Source organism: Equus przewalskii, chromosome 19 (genome assembly GCF_037783145.1).
Source record: "Equus przewalskii isolate Varuska chromosome 19, EquPr2, whole genome shotgun sequence".
Taxonomy (NCBI): domain Eukaryota; kingdom Metazoa; phylum Chordata; class Mammalia; order Perissodactyla; family Equidae; genus Equus; species Equus przewalskii.
The window spans coordinates 11,582,784-11,595,750 of NC_091849.1; the positions used below are offsets into that span (position 1 = coordinate 11,582,784).

A 12,967-nucleotide genomic window follows, 5' to 3' on the forward strand; every position below is an offset into this window, starting at 1 on the left:
TAATGTGATGCTAATTAGGAGTAGTGAGAGCAAATATCTTGTGTTTTTCCAATCTTAGGAAGAAACTTTTCGATATTTCACTGTTAAGCATGGTAGCTTTCGGTTTGTTGTAAATGCACTATAACTAACTGTGGAAGTTTTTTCCTATTCATAGATTGGTGAGCATTTTATCTTTTTTTAAATCGTGCACTGATGTTAAATTTTGTCAAGTGTTTGTTCTGTATCTATTGAGATCATATATATATTTTCCGCTTTAGTCTGTTTATATATTGAATTACATTGATTGATTTTCTAATGTTGAATCAACCTTGTTCCCAAGACAAACCCCACTTGGCCATCATGTATTATCCTTTTCACATATTGAAGAAATTGATTTTTAAATGTGTATTTTTTAGAATTTTGGAGCTATATTCGTGAGGGATACTGGTCTGTAGTTTTGGGGTTTTTTCTTCTTGCAATACATTTATCTGATTTTGGTATCAGGGTAAAGCTAGCCTAATAAAGGGGTGAGAAGTATTTCCTTCTCTTCAATTTTCTGGAAGAGTTTGTACAGAATTTGTGCCATTTCTTCCTGAATTGGGTAGAATTTGCCAGTGATCCATTTGGACCTGGAATTTTCTTTGTGGGAAAAATTGTACTATGAATTCAGTTTATTTGACAGACATAGTATTAGGTTACAAATTTCTTTTTTGTTTGTTTATTTACACATGCTAATATAACCTTTAGGTTACTTATTTCTTCTTGAAGGAAGCTTGGTAGTTTGAATCTTTTAGGAAATTTGTCTATGTCATCTAAGTTATCCAATGTATTTTCATAAAGTTGTTTATAGTATCCCCTACTTATCTTTTTAAAAATGTCTGTGGGGTCTTCACTGTTTTCTCTCATTTATTTCTGGTATTGGAAATTTGTGTCTTCTCTCTTTTTATTTTAATCAGTCTGGCTAAAGGTTTATCTTTTTTTATTGATCTTCTCAAAACACCATTTTTTCTTTCATTGATTTTCTCTATTGTTTTCCTGTTTTCTATTTATTTATTTCCTCTCTCACGTTTATTATTTCCTTTATTCTGCTTATTATGAGTATAATTTAAGGTGGAAATTGAAGTCATTGAAATGAAATCTTTCTTCTTTTCTAGTGTAGTTGTCTAGTGCTATAAATGTCCTCCTAAGCCCATTTTTAGCTGCATCTCACAAATGTTATCTTGTTTTTCATTCTAATTTAATTTAAAATATTTTCCAATTTATATTTTGACTCTTTCTTTGATCTACTTGTTATTTAAAAGTATGTTATTTAATTTCCAATTACTTGGGGATTTTCCAGATATTTTTCTGTTATTAGTTTCTAGTTGAATTCTGTTGTGATCAGAGAAGATACTTTGTATGATTTAATTCTATTTAAATTTGTTGAGGTTTATTTTATGAATGAGTAAATGTTTTTTCCTAGTGAGTGCTCCACGAGCAGTTGAAAGTACTATGTACCCTACTGTCGTTGGCTTGAATATTCTGTAAATGTTGATTAGGTCAAGCTCGTTATGGTTTACGTCTTCTGTACCTTTATTGATTTTCTGTCTGCTTGTTTATTGATTGCTGGGAGAGGAGTGAAGAAGTTTTTAACTATAATTGCTAATACGTCTGCTTCTTTCTGTTGTAGCAGTTTTTGCTTTGTGTATTTTGAAGTTCTGTTGTTAGTTGCAAACACATTTATGCTTTTTGTATCTCCTTATATCGTCTTATGAATTTACCTCTTTAGCATTATGAAATGTCCGCCCTTTATCTTGGTAATATGCTTTGTTCTTAAGTCCCCTCGTCTGACATTGCTATAGCACCCTGGGGTTTTTTCAATTATTGCTTGTATTTATCTTTTCCATTCTTTTGTTTTTACCATATTTTTGCCTTTATATTTATTGTTGGTTCATTTTGTAGACAGCCTGTGGTCAGGTCTTGCTTTGTTGATTTAATTATTTACTTAATTTTTTATCTCAGGGGAGAGCAGGAACACAGATCCCCTCCAGCACAAATCATGCAGTCAAGATTCCTGCATGCAGCCATACTGCAGTGATCAGCACATCCAGAGTGCAATGCACAAGTCTCACGCCGGGAAAATCCCCTTCTTGATCATGGTATGTCTCCTGCCAGGTAAATATCAGTCTTGCTTTGAAAAAAATCAGTCTGACAATCTCTGCATTTTAACTGGAATATTTAGACCATTAATGTAATTACTGATATGATTGAATTTAAATCTATCATTTTACTATTTGTTTTATATTCATTCTGTCTCATCCTTTTTCCTTTTTCACTTCTTTTTCTTTCTGTTTTTGCGTTAATAGAGTATTTTTATGATTCCATTTTGCCTCCATTATTACCTTTTTTTTTTTTATTTTGATGAGGAAGATTTGCCCTTAGCTAATATCTTTTGGCAATCTTCCTCATTTTTTTGCTTGAGGAAGATTAGCCCTGAGCTAACATCTGTGCCAATCTTCCTCCACTTTATATGTGAGTCACTGCCACATCACGGCTGACGAGTGGTGTAGGTCCACGCCCAGCATCTGAACCTGTGAACCTGGGCTGCTGAAGCAAAGTATGCCAAACTTAACCATTACGCCACAGGGCTGGCCCCCACTTAATTTTTGGATCTCTTTTATAACTTTTAATGGTTGCCCTCAGTTTGATAATATATATCGTTAATTATTCATAGTCTACCATCAAATTGTGTAACACTTCTCTCTCTCTCTTTCTCCATATATATGTATATAAATAATGTTTAATCTGGCACACTTTGGCTCAGTCAAGTTAACACTTGAAATTAACCATCACACCTTACTTCTTAGAATTTCTGTAATCTTTATTTCTTTGTGTACAACTAAGTTTCTAGTATTATAGTCTTTCTGATAAAGTACTTGTTTAACTTTTCTTTTTAACACAGGTCTGCTGGTAATAGATCACTCAGCTTTTGTTTGTTCAAAACAATATTTGACTTAATTTTTGAAAGCTATAGAATTGTGGGTTGATAGGTTTTTTTCCTTTCAGTACTTTAAGGATGTAACTCCATTGTCTTCTGCATTGTATACATTTTAATAAGAAATCTTCTGTAATTTTATTTGGACTACCTTCAAGATTTTCTCCTTATTGTTGTAGCCAGCAGATTGAATATTATTTGTCTAGGTGGATTCTTTTTTCCACATTTATGCATCCTGGGATTCCTTGACTTCTTGGATATGCATTTTGAAGTCTTTAATTATTTTTGTTAGCTCTTCAAATATTTTGTCTGCCCCGTTCTTTTGTCTTTCTTTTCCTTATATGCCATCTGACTTCTCTTCTGCTCAAGCTTTGACCCAGGTGGGACAGTGCTTGCATCCTTAGAAGGGCCTGCCTTTCTTTAAATTTCAGACTTCTAAGCTGTCCTACAATCTTAATTCTCTGATGGGTTCAAAAAGAGTTATAATTTTACAGTTTTTCTGTCATTTTCTTGTTATTATGATAGAAGTGATGTTTTCTTTTCAGTTTTCTACATCTTAAGGATAAATGAAACTATGTAATTTTTTATTTTGCTATAATTTAAAATTTAGATAAAAGTTGCACAAATAGTAAAACTCCCATAAAACTTTCACCCAGATTCAGCAATCATTATATTTGACTCATTTGCTTTGTTTTCTCTCTCTGTCTCTCTGTCTCCCTCTCTCGTTATATGTTTATATCTATCTATATCCATATTTATGTTTCATACGATTTATTTGAGAATTGGTTAAAGTTTTACCCTGAATACTGATTATTTTTGTGAGGACTTTTCTTTATAAACAATAGCATATTTATCAAAATTAGGAAACTTAAAATTAAGAACATATTTCAACGATGGTCTATATCCACATTTTTTCAATTTTCTCGATAATATTCTTTTAGCTATTTATTTCTTGGTCCAGGATCTAATCATGCACTTAGTTGTCATATCATTTTAGTTTCATTTAATCTAGAAGAGGTATTCAGGCTTTCTTGACCCTGACATATTTGAAGAACAAAGGCCAGTTTTTATGTAGAATTTCTTTCAATATAGGTTTGTCTCATGACTGGGTTCAGGTTATGAGATTTTGGCAGATATCACACAAATAGTGTTGTGTCATTCTCAGTGTGTCATGTTAGAAGGCACACGATGATAGTTTGTCCCAATATTGGTGATGTTAGCATAATCACCTAGCTAAGTTGTGTTTACCAGATTTCTGCATTGTAAAGTTACTCTCTTTCCTCTTTGTAATTAATAAACTATTTGTGGGAGAATTATTTGAAGGGTGTACAAAAAACTGTTCTTCATCAATTTTTTTCACTTACACTTTTAGCATCCATTGATGATTTTCTAAATCCATCATTCATTCTACCTTTATTTATTGGCATACTACTTTAAGGAGGAGAGTTCTCATTTCTCTCAATCAATTAATCAATTAAAGTATTTATATCAGCATTGATTCATGGATATTGTTTTATTCAGTGGGTTGTAATTCATTACTGTCATTATATATTTTTTTTTTTTAAAGATTTTATTTTTTCCTTTTTCTCCCCAAAGCCCCCCGGTACATAGTTGTATATTCTTTGTTGTGTGTCCATCTAGTTGTGGCATGTGGGATGCTGCCTCAGCGTGGTTTGATGAGCAGTGTCATGTCTGCGCCCAGGATTCGAACCAACGAAACACTGGGCCGCCTGCAGCGGAGCGCGCGAACTTAACCGCTCGGCCACGGGGCCAGCCCCGTCATTATATTTTTTGATGCTCAAATTACATATTTTGGCCAGCAGGAGCCCTTTAAAGCCAGTTTCTGTGTCCTTTTTACATGTCCCCTCATTGTTTGAGTACTTTCTTACTTTCCAGGATAACAAGATGCTCCAGGCTTAGCCTTGATTTTGCCTGCTGCAGCCCTGTAATCAATCATCTTCCCAGAAGTCCCTGTTTCTTTTAATGTGGAATGATATTTAGAAACCAAGATCTTGGTGCTACATGTGCTTATTGCTACTAGTGTATTATTGCTAGGCCCTCTCAGTCGACAGAGCTAGAAAGTATGTGTATGTGTGTGTATGTATATGTGTTTACATAGACATCCATGTATGTATATATTTATATGTAATAAGTATATGTATAATTATATAGAGAGATATATACACACATGCATATATAGACACATATGTCAATAGTTATTTTAATATCTATCTACTAAAAACCATCATTTCATACTGATATTTTTCTACTGCAAACATCACAAGGTAGATTGCCATTTTATCCATTTCCATATGGAACTTCCATGTCAACAGCCAGAAACCTGACTCTCATTCTTTAATTATGATATATGTATCATATATAATAATATATATATATATATTTTATTAAGCCTAGAGTACACAGAAGGACTTCTCAGAATTGTCAACCCATATCCTTTTGAAAAACAATCCTACTAACCAGAACTCAATATTTCTTTATAGTTTTTTAGGTAAAATTTACCTACGTTGAAATGCATAAATTGTAAATGCTCAATTTAATGATCTTTAAAAATTTACATACTCCTAATATCATAGTGAAATTTACCCCTTCTTTGAAGATTGCCTTGGCTAGCCTCCATGTGCAACCTGAACATTGCTCTATTACAAAACTTACTGCAATTATTTCTCTGTGGACTATGTTCACCAGACTGTGAACTCGCTAAAGAAAGAGACTATACCTCTTCATTTTTGGGTCTCCAGTTTCAAACAATATCTGGTATATAAGAAAGTAAATGTTTGTTAAATAAGTAAAATGCCATTGGAACAAATCTGCAGCTTTAAATAAGTTATCTGTGTAATTTTAAAGCTAAGATCTGCTAACTGCTTCTACTAAACCATCAGCTAGGAAAGTTATGATAAGAATTGTCAAGACATGAAAGGAAAAGGAAGGCAGCAGTTGGAACGCTAATAAATCATTATGTTCTTATCACTCTTTACAAAGACATGAAACTCTTAATCTTTCATGTAGCCTTTGAAATTGGTGGGTGGCATGAATTACTATCACTATATTTATATAGTAAAGCCTTCAGCTTTAGCAAGATATGTAAAGGTAAATATAGGTTACTTGTCCAAAACTTAATGGAGAAGGACATTTTTGTAGTTCCTGGTTGATATTCTGACACCTGAGATTTATTATTTTCAGTTGTCTAAAAGCAGAGCATAATCATCTCTGTTGACAGACAGCTATTACTTCAGTACTAACTATCTTGGTAAAGGAAGAGGCTACATGAATAGAAATTTGATTATGCAGTTGCTTTGGAGTCATGTCTGGAGTTGCTCTTCTTTTTCTTAAAAAAAAAAAGCAAAGAAAATATATGTACTCTTTTGGATGTAATTAACAAAATGTTTCTAATTCCTGTGAGAAACTACTACAGAATAGTTTTGTTAAAGGAACCCTGGAAAGAAATCAGAACACCTGGATTCTGGCTATGGATCATCCACTTGTCTACTTAAAAACTTAGTAATTCTTAAATAAAGCTACTTCATATGATTATTATAAAGGCTAAATAAGATGATAATGATAATAATAATAGATTACATTTATTGGGAGCTTACCATTTGCTAGACACTCCCATTTATTTATTTAAATCTCACAAAACCGCCTGAAGTTTATCATTATAATTTTTGAAAGATGAGAATCTGGAGTTTGGAGAAATTAAATAATTTGCTCAAGGTCACACACTTAGTAAACTGGTAGAGTATGGATTCAAATCCAGGTCTTTCTAATACTAAAGTATGATTGTAATTGTACTTCTTCCCAAACGTGTAAAGTGCGTAATCAAATGTCTGATGTATGTTATATAATCAAGATGTGCTAGTTCCTTTCACTTCTTCCTCTACACCCTCTAGGGCATCTCAAACATACTAACAAATTTAACAGCCACCTAAATTGTATTATGTCATCAGGTCTGTGTTTCCACCTCAAACGTCCCTTCCCTAAACTCAAGAACTGTGCATCCAACTTCCTGAGTGTCTGATAGGCATCTCAGCTTCCAGATGGCCTTAACCAAACATTACTTTCATGTTAAATGTCTTCCATCTCTGGTCCCTATATCAGCAAATGGCACCACCATTCATCCAGACACCTGAAATAGGTATATGAGAGTCAGGAGTTTTCTTGTAGTTCCCTTATCTGTTTCAAGTCTTTATACCTTATTGATGTGCTATTTATATTGCCTAGGACAACTGACCAAACTTTCTAATCATTTAAAATTCAGCTTAAAAATCATCTCCCCTTTGGATCTATGTAATATCAACTAAGCAGTATCACCTCTGTTCAGCTGCCATCCCACGTATATAATTCCTTTCTTACACTTTATCATACCGTATTTTAGTGATAAATTTTTATGTTTTTCTCTTCCGCTACACCAACACAGTCCATTAGAAATTTTTGGGTGATGGAAATGTTCTATATGTGTTCTAGAAAATACTGTAATGGACAGTGTGGAACTAGACTCTGAGCTCTGTGAGGGCAGAGACTATCATATTCACTTTTATATGTGCAATACCTAGAACATAGCAGATCCCCAGTAAACATGTGGGGAATAAACAAATAAATAAATCAATGAATAAATAACATATTTTACCACGGTAGAGTAGGGGAAAAATCTATTTATTACAAACCCCAGGTAACTGCTCCATGGAGGTAGTGGGGAAACTAATTAATAAACTCTGATTTCTCAGTGAATAAAAAGTTGATGCCAATAGGTTTCCGGTAATGGAGAAGGAGCTTCTGTCAGGTCAACTCACTCTCAGATAGCAACTATAAACTTTATCTAAAATATAAAATACAATAATCTGAAGGCACCCCAGAGGAACTGAAAGAAACTGGAAGTAAATCTACATTTGAAAGAGTTAAATGACACAAGATAATTTTGCTGTTTTGATACAGGGTTTGAAGCTAGACTCTACTGCAGCTTGCTGGGTAGCTAAAATTCCAACAGAAATCCATAGTCTTACTGCCTTGGAGAGTCATAGGACAGAGTTTTTAGAGATCATGCAGCTGGAAAGTAAGCAGGAAAATCCTGGAAAGGTGAAAGCCATAGGCAGGGTGGGGAGAGAGAGATTCTGTATATAAACTTGGCCAAAATCTCTAACTGACCTCTGAACTACATATGCATGGGGTAAACTCCAACTAGGCCATTTAATATGCAATTATATGCAGGGGAATGATACAAATTAACAATGATTTATTGTCAGAAACAATGGACACAAGAAGATCATAAAATGACATCTCTAAAATGCTGAAACAAGAAAAAAGTCAACTCAATGTAGTGAAAATAACCTTCAAGAATGAAAGCAAAATAAAGACATTTTCAGACAGATAAAAGCTAAGAGAATTTTTAGCAGTAAACTTGTAGTACAAAAAATGTGAAAGAAGTTCTTCAGGTAAGAAGAATTGATGGCAAGAGACATTTGAATCTTCAAAAGAGAATGAAGTACCAAAAATGATAAATGTGTGGCTCATATAAAAGATTATTGTTTTCCTCCTAATTTTTTAGAAATATGCATGACTGTTTAAAGGAAAAATTATAGTATTTTACGGTGGGATTTATAATATTTTTAGATAAAATATCTATGACAACTAAAAAGTAAAGAAGGAGTTTAAAAATTTCTATTTTTTGAAAGGTTATTACACTTTATATGAAGTGGTCCAATATTAAATCTAAGTAGACTGTGAAAAATTAAGGATGTATATTGTGATCCCTAGAGCAACCATTTGAAACACTACAAAATGATATGACTAAAAAACCAAAACCCATTAAAAGGGAATTCCCAATTAAATCAAAAGAAGTTAAGAAAGTAGAAACATAGAATCCAAAAACAAATGCAAAAAATGGATGGCACGAATGGAAAACAGCTAGTAAAGTGACAGGTCTCACTATCTCAAACATAGCAATAATTGGATTAAATGTAAATGAACTAAACACTCCTGCTACAAGTCAGAAATTCTCAGAATAGATAAAAGAGCAAGACCCAACATAGTCTCTCCACAAGAGATGAATTTTAAATATAAAAACACAGATAGGTTGAAAGTAAATGATAATAGAAGATAAATCATGCAAACAGTAAATTAAGAAGGTTGGAGCAGCTATATTAACATGAGATATAATAGATGTCAAGACAGAGTATTACTAGAGATAGAGACATAACAGAACAATAAAAGGACAGATTTGGAAAAAGACATAACAATCATACACATATGTGTCTAATAAAAGGTTCAAAATACACTAGATGAACAAATAATGTAAATAAAGGGAGAAAGAGACAAATCCACAATGATAGTTAGTTTTCTCTCAGCAATTGATAGAAGAAATGGACAAAAAATCTGTATAACGCTATCAAAGTTCTTTACCTAACTGACATTTATAGAGCACTACACCCAACAAGTGCAGGATAAATATTCTTTTCAAGTGTACATGGCATGTCACCCAAGATAAACCACATTTTGGGCCGTAAAACAAGTCTTAATACATTTAAAAGGATTGCAATAATACAGAATATGTTTTCTGACCACAATAGAAACTGATAACATAAGGTATAAAGGAGGAATAAAACCCAAATATTTGGAAATTAAACAACACACTTGTCAATAGTGCATGAGTTAAAGGAAAAAAATCACAAGATACATTAGAAAAGATTTCAAACTGAATTACAATGAAAATGTAGCAAATCAAACTTTGTGGGATACAGCTAAAGCAGTGCTTAGAGGGAAATTTATACCTTTTAAATGTCTAGATAAGGAAAGGATAAAGGTTCTACAGCGAGACCTAGAGAGAGAAGAGCAAAGCAAATCCAAAGTGAGTAGAAGGAAGGAAATAATAAAGCGAATAAATCAATGAAATAGAAAACAGATAAATGATAGAGAAAATTAGCACATAAAAAAATTCTTTCGAGGGGCTGGCCAGTGGCAGAACGGTTACATTTGTGCACTCCACTTTGGCAGCCCAGGGTTTCACCAGTTCTGGTCCTGGGCATGGACATGGCACTGCTCATCAGGCCGGGCCGAGAAGGTGTCCCACATAGCACAACCAGAGGCACTCACAACTAGAATATACAAGTATGTACGGAGGTGCTTTGGGGAGAAGAATTTAAAAGAAAAGAAGACTGGGAACAGTTGTCAGCTCAGGTGCAAATCTTTAGAAACAAAAAATTATTTTGAAAGGATAACGAAGTTGATAAGCCCTAGATTGCCTGATCAAGAAAAAAATGAGAGAAATTCCCAATACCAGGGAAAAATGTATGAATATACTATAGATGCTATAGATATTATGAACTTTATGTTAATAAATTCAAAAACCTAGATGAATGGACACATTTCCTGAACAATGCAATTTACCAAAACAGACACAAGACAAAATAATAAATTTAACTAGCCCTACATCTATTAAAGAAACTGAATTTCTTATTGAAATCTTCACTCAAATACAACATCAGGGGCAGATGGTTTCACTGGTGAACTCCCTTAAACATTTAGGTAAGAAAAGATAGCAATATTACACAAGTGCTTTCCAAAACAGCAGAGGAGGAAACACTTTGCAATGTGTTTTATGAGGCCAGCATGACCCTGATACTAAATCTACAAAGATATTTCAAAGAAAGAAAATTAAAACACTAGTCATGTCAAATTAGCCACCTGGTTGGTTTCCTTTCCCCACTACCAACAGGAGGCAGGCTGCCCCGAATTTGGAGGAGGGAAGAGGGGAGCAGGCAGGCTGGCTGGTGGGATACAATGCCAAACTTCTGCACAGCCCCTGACTTAACATAGAAATGATGCAATCCAATCTGACTTTCTTCAGGTTCCTGCAAGATCTGGACAGAAGGCAGAAGTGGGTGAAGAAATGTAGGACAGCTGACTCAGAAGATAAAATGCCTGATCAACTAAGTAAGCGTTATTGCCAAACACCTTCAGAACTCTATGATTTGTAGATCTAGTACATAAGAGACTTCTGTGAGATTATGCTGTGCCAGCAATAGTTGACTTTACCAGTCATCTGAACAATCCACGTGGTAGACACTGAAAACGGAAAAAATAGCTGAGTGATAATGAATTCAGAACACACACACAGAAAAAAAATGATGAGACTTCTGAACAGGAAGAAACACATAAATAAAGAAACAACAGCAATACTCAGAATTCCAATGCAGAGGAAGAAGGGTAAAGAACAAGACGAAGACGTTTTCTCCTTAAACTTTGAAGAGAATGAAAATGAAGTTCACCTAAAATCTTTATTTGAGGTTTAATTCTTATAAAGCACACATCTGGATTAACATGAGGCTGACAAAATCTCAAAAGATCTCTTTTCCCCTGATAATGTTCCAGTAGTGCTGGAGTGCAGAGTGTATTCTGGTGAGGCAGTTCTAAGAAAGTGCTTTGAGACAATAGCAGTCAACACATCAATCCGTTTGAAAACACAGCAGAAACAGGTGCTGGAGATCTGCGAGAGCTCCATGGGGGAAGGAACAGGGATATGAGAGGCTCTCCTCTTTTCCACTGTCACCGATAATAGGGTGGACATAGCAGGGGAAGAGCGATCACCAGGATTGATGAACCTCAAAACCAGAGCGAGGAATATGGACTTTTGACCTCTTGAAGCTGATGCAGAAATTTTGGCTGTGAAATTTCTCACTACAGTAACTGAGAAGCGGGCAATGACCATGAGCACTGGTGTGAGCTGGCTTAGATTATGTCTAGTGGGCTTTCTCCTCAAACGCAAGTCACAGTAACTAGAATTTTAGGGAAATAACCCCAAGATATCTATGCTCTCTCTTTTTCCTCTGCCTTAGAATGTTGTTGTCAAAAGCAGTGTCTATTGTGGGAGTATCTGTTGCTCTGGGAGCAATTAAAGATAATTAAAGATGTTTGTTCTTTTTTCTGTCAATCACAACTGCTTTAGAACTCAACAATATAATGTCTGTCCTCTTTCAGTTCTATGAAGGAAAAAAGGCAAATGAACTGAAGGAAATTTGCTATTCTGAATGTATCGGCAAGTATGACATTTTTAAAATTTTTGTGGAACTCCTGCAAGTACTTAGGTTTAAGTGGCATAAATAATGATACAAATGTTAGAGGGAATCACTTTATAGCTGGTTGAATTTTTGTTCTCTTTAGTCCAACTGACTTTGCTTTCATTATTATCATTGTTGTTTACAAAATGTCCTATTTTTAAAAAGAGCCTTTGGAAAAAATCTCCAAGGCCACGCCTCTGATGTCTTCTTTGTAGCAGGCAGCTTGACTGCAGAGTTGCATTATGTGAAGAGATGGAAAATATTTATGTTTATCATAAATTTTGATTTGAGAGAGCCATGGATTTGGCACCAACCCTGATATTTAAATAAGATTTCCTGAGAAATTCCTCGGGCTCAGCAAGATAATGTAGAACTCAACTAACCTTTGAGGATTACTACAAACAAATAGTGTTCCAAAAATGAAGCATGTGACTTAGGACCTTAAGGATATTTTCTTAGAACAGCACCTCACAGTTCTTAAATATTTATCTCTTGTAGCCTCAGTCATAGAACAGCTCACACTCTACACCATGCCAACCTGTACCAAACTGACCTATCCAATCCAACACACTCTCTGCCAGCCTTCTTTGTTGGAGGGTCAAGCTGAAACACAGAGGAAAAGAAATGGAGCTTCTATCACCAGGTACAAAGCCCCCATAGTCTCCAAGTTTTTTCTTAATGTCTGTGCGTTACTGAAGGTCCTATATATTCTTCCTTCGTGACGTCTGAGGAGAGCTATGAAATTAGATGAAAACATCTTAAAGCAAAACTAAGAAATACTTCAACAGACCAAAGGTCAAATAATTTAACTTCACTTAACATAAATCTTGATACAAAATATGATCTTAATTTCATGGTAGACACATATATCAAACTATACATTTAAGACAGGGCTTCCCTTAAATACTTTTTAAAAACACTGAAAATGCCTAAGAGAAGTTTGAAC

The 12,967-nt window shown here is 34.3% G+C and overlaps 1 non-coding gene and 2 pseudogenes across 1 annotated transcript; 2 read left to right on the forward strand and 1 right to left on the reverse strand.

Annotated features, from left to right (window-relative positions):
• Positions 1–1,977: 1,977 nt before the first annotated feature.
• LOC139077562 (U1 spliceosomal RNA) lies at positions 1,978–2,141 on the reverse strand. The gene has a single exon (XR_011530184.1). It is a non-coding gene; the product is annotated as a U1 spliceosomal RNA (small nuclear RNA).
• An 8,603-nt stretch (positions 2,142–10,744) lies between these two features.
• LOC139077250 (52 kDa repressor of the inhibitor of the protein kinase pseudogene) lies at positions 10,745–11,556 on the forward strand (annotated as a pseudogene).
• Positions 11,557–11,699: 143 nt separating this feature from the next.
• LOC139077419 (52 kDa repressor of the inhibitor of the protein kinase-like) lies at positions 11,700–12,907 on the forward strand (annotated as a pseudogene).
• Positions 12,908–12,967: the final 60 nt, after the last annotated feature.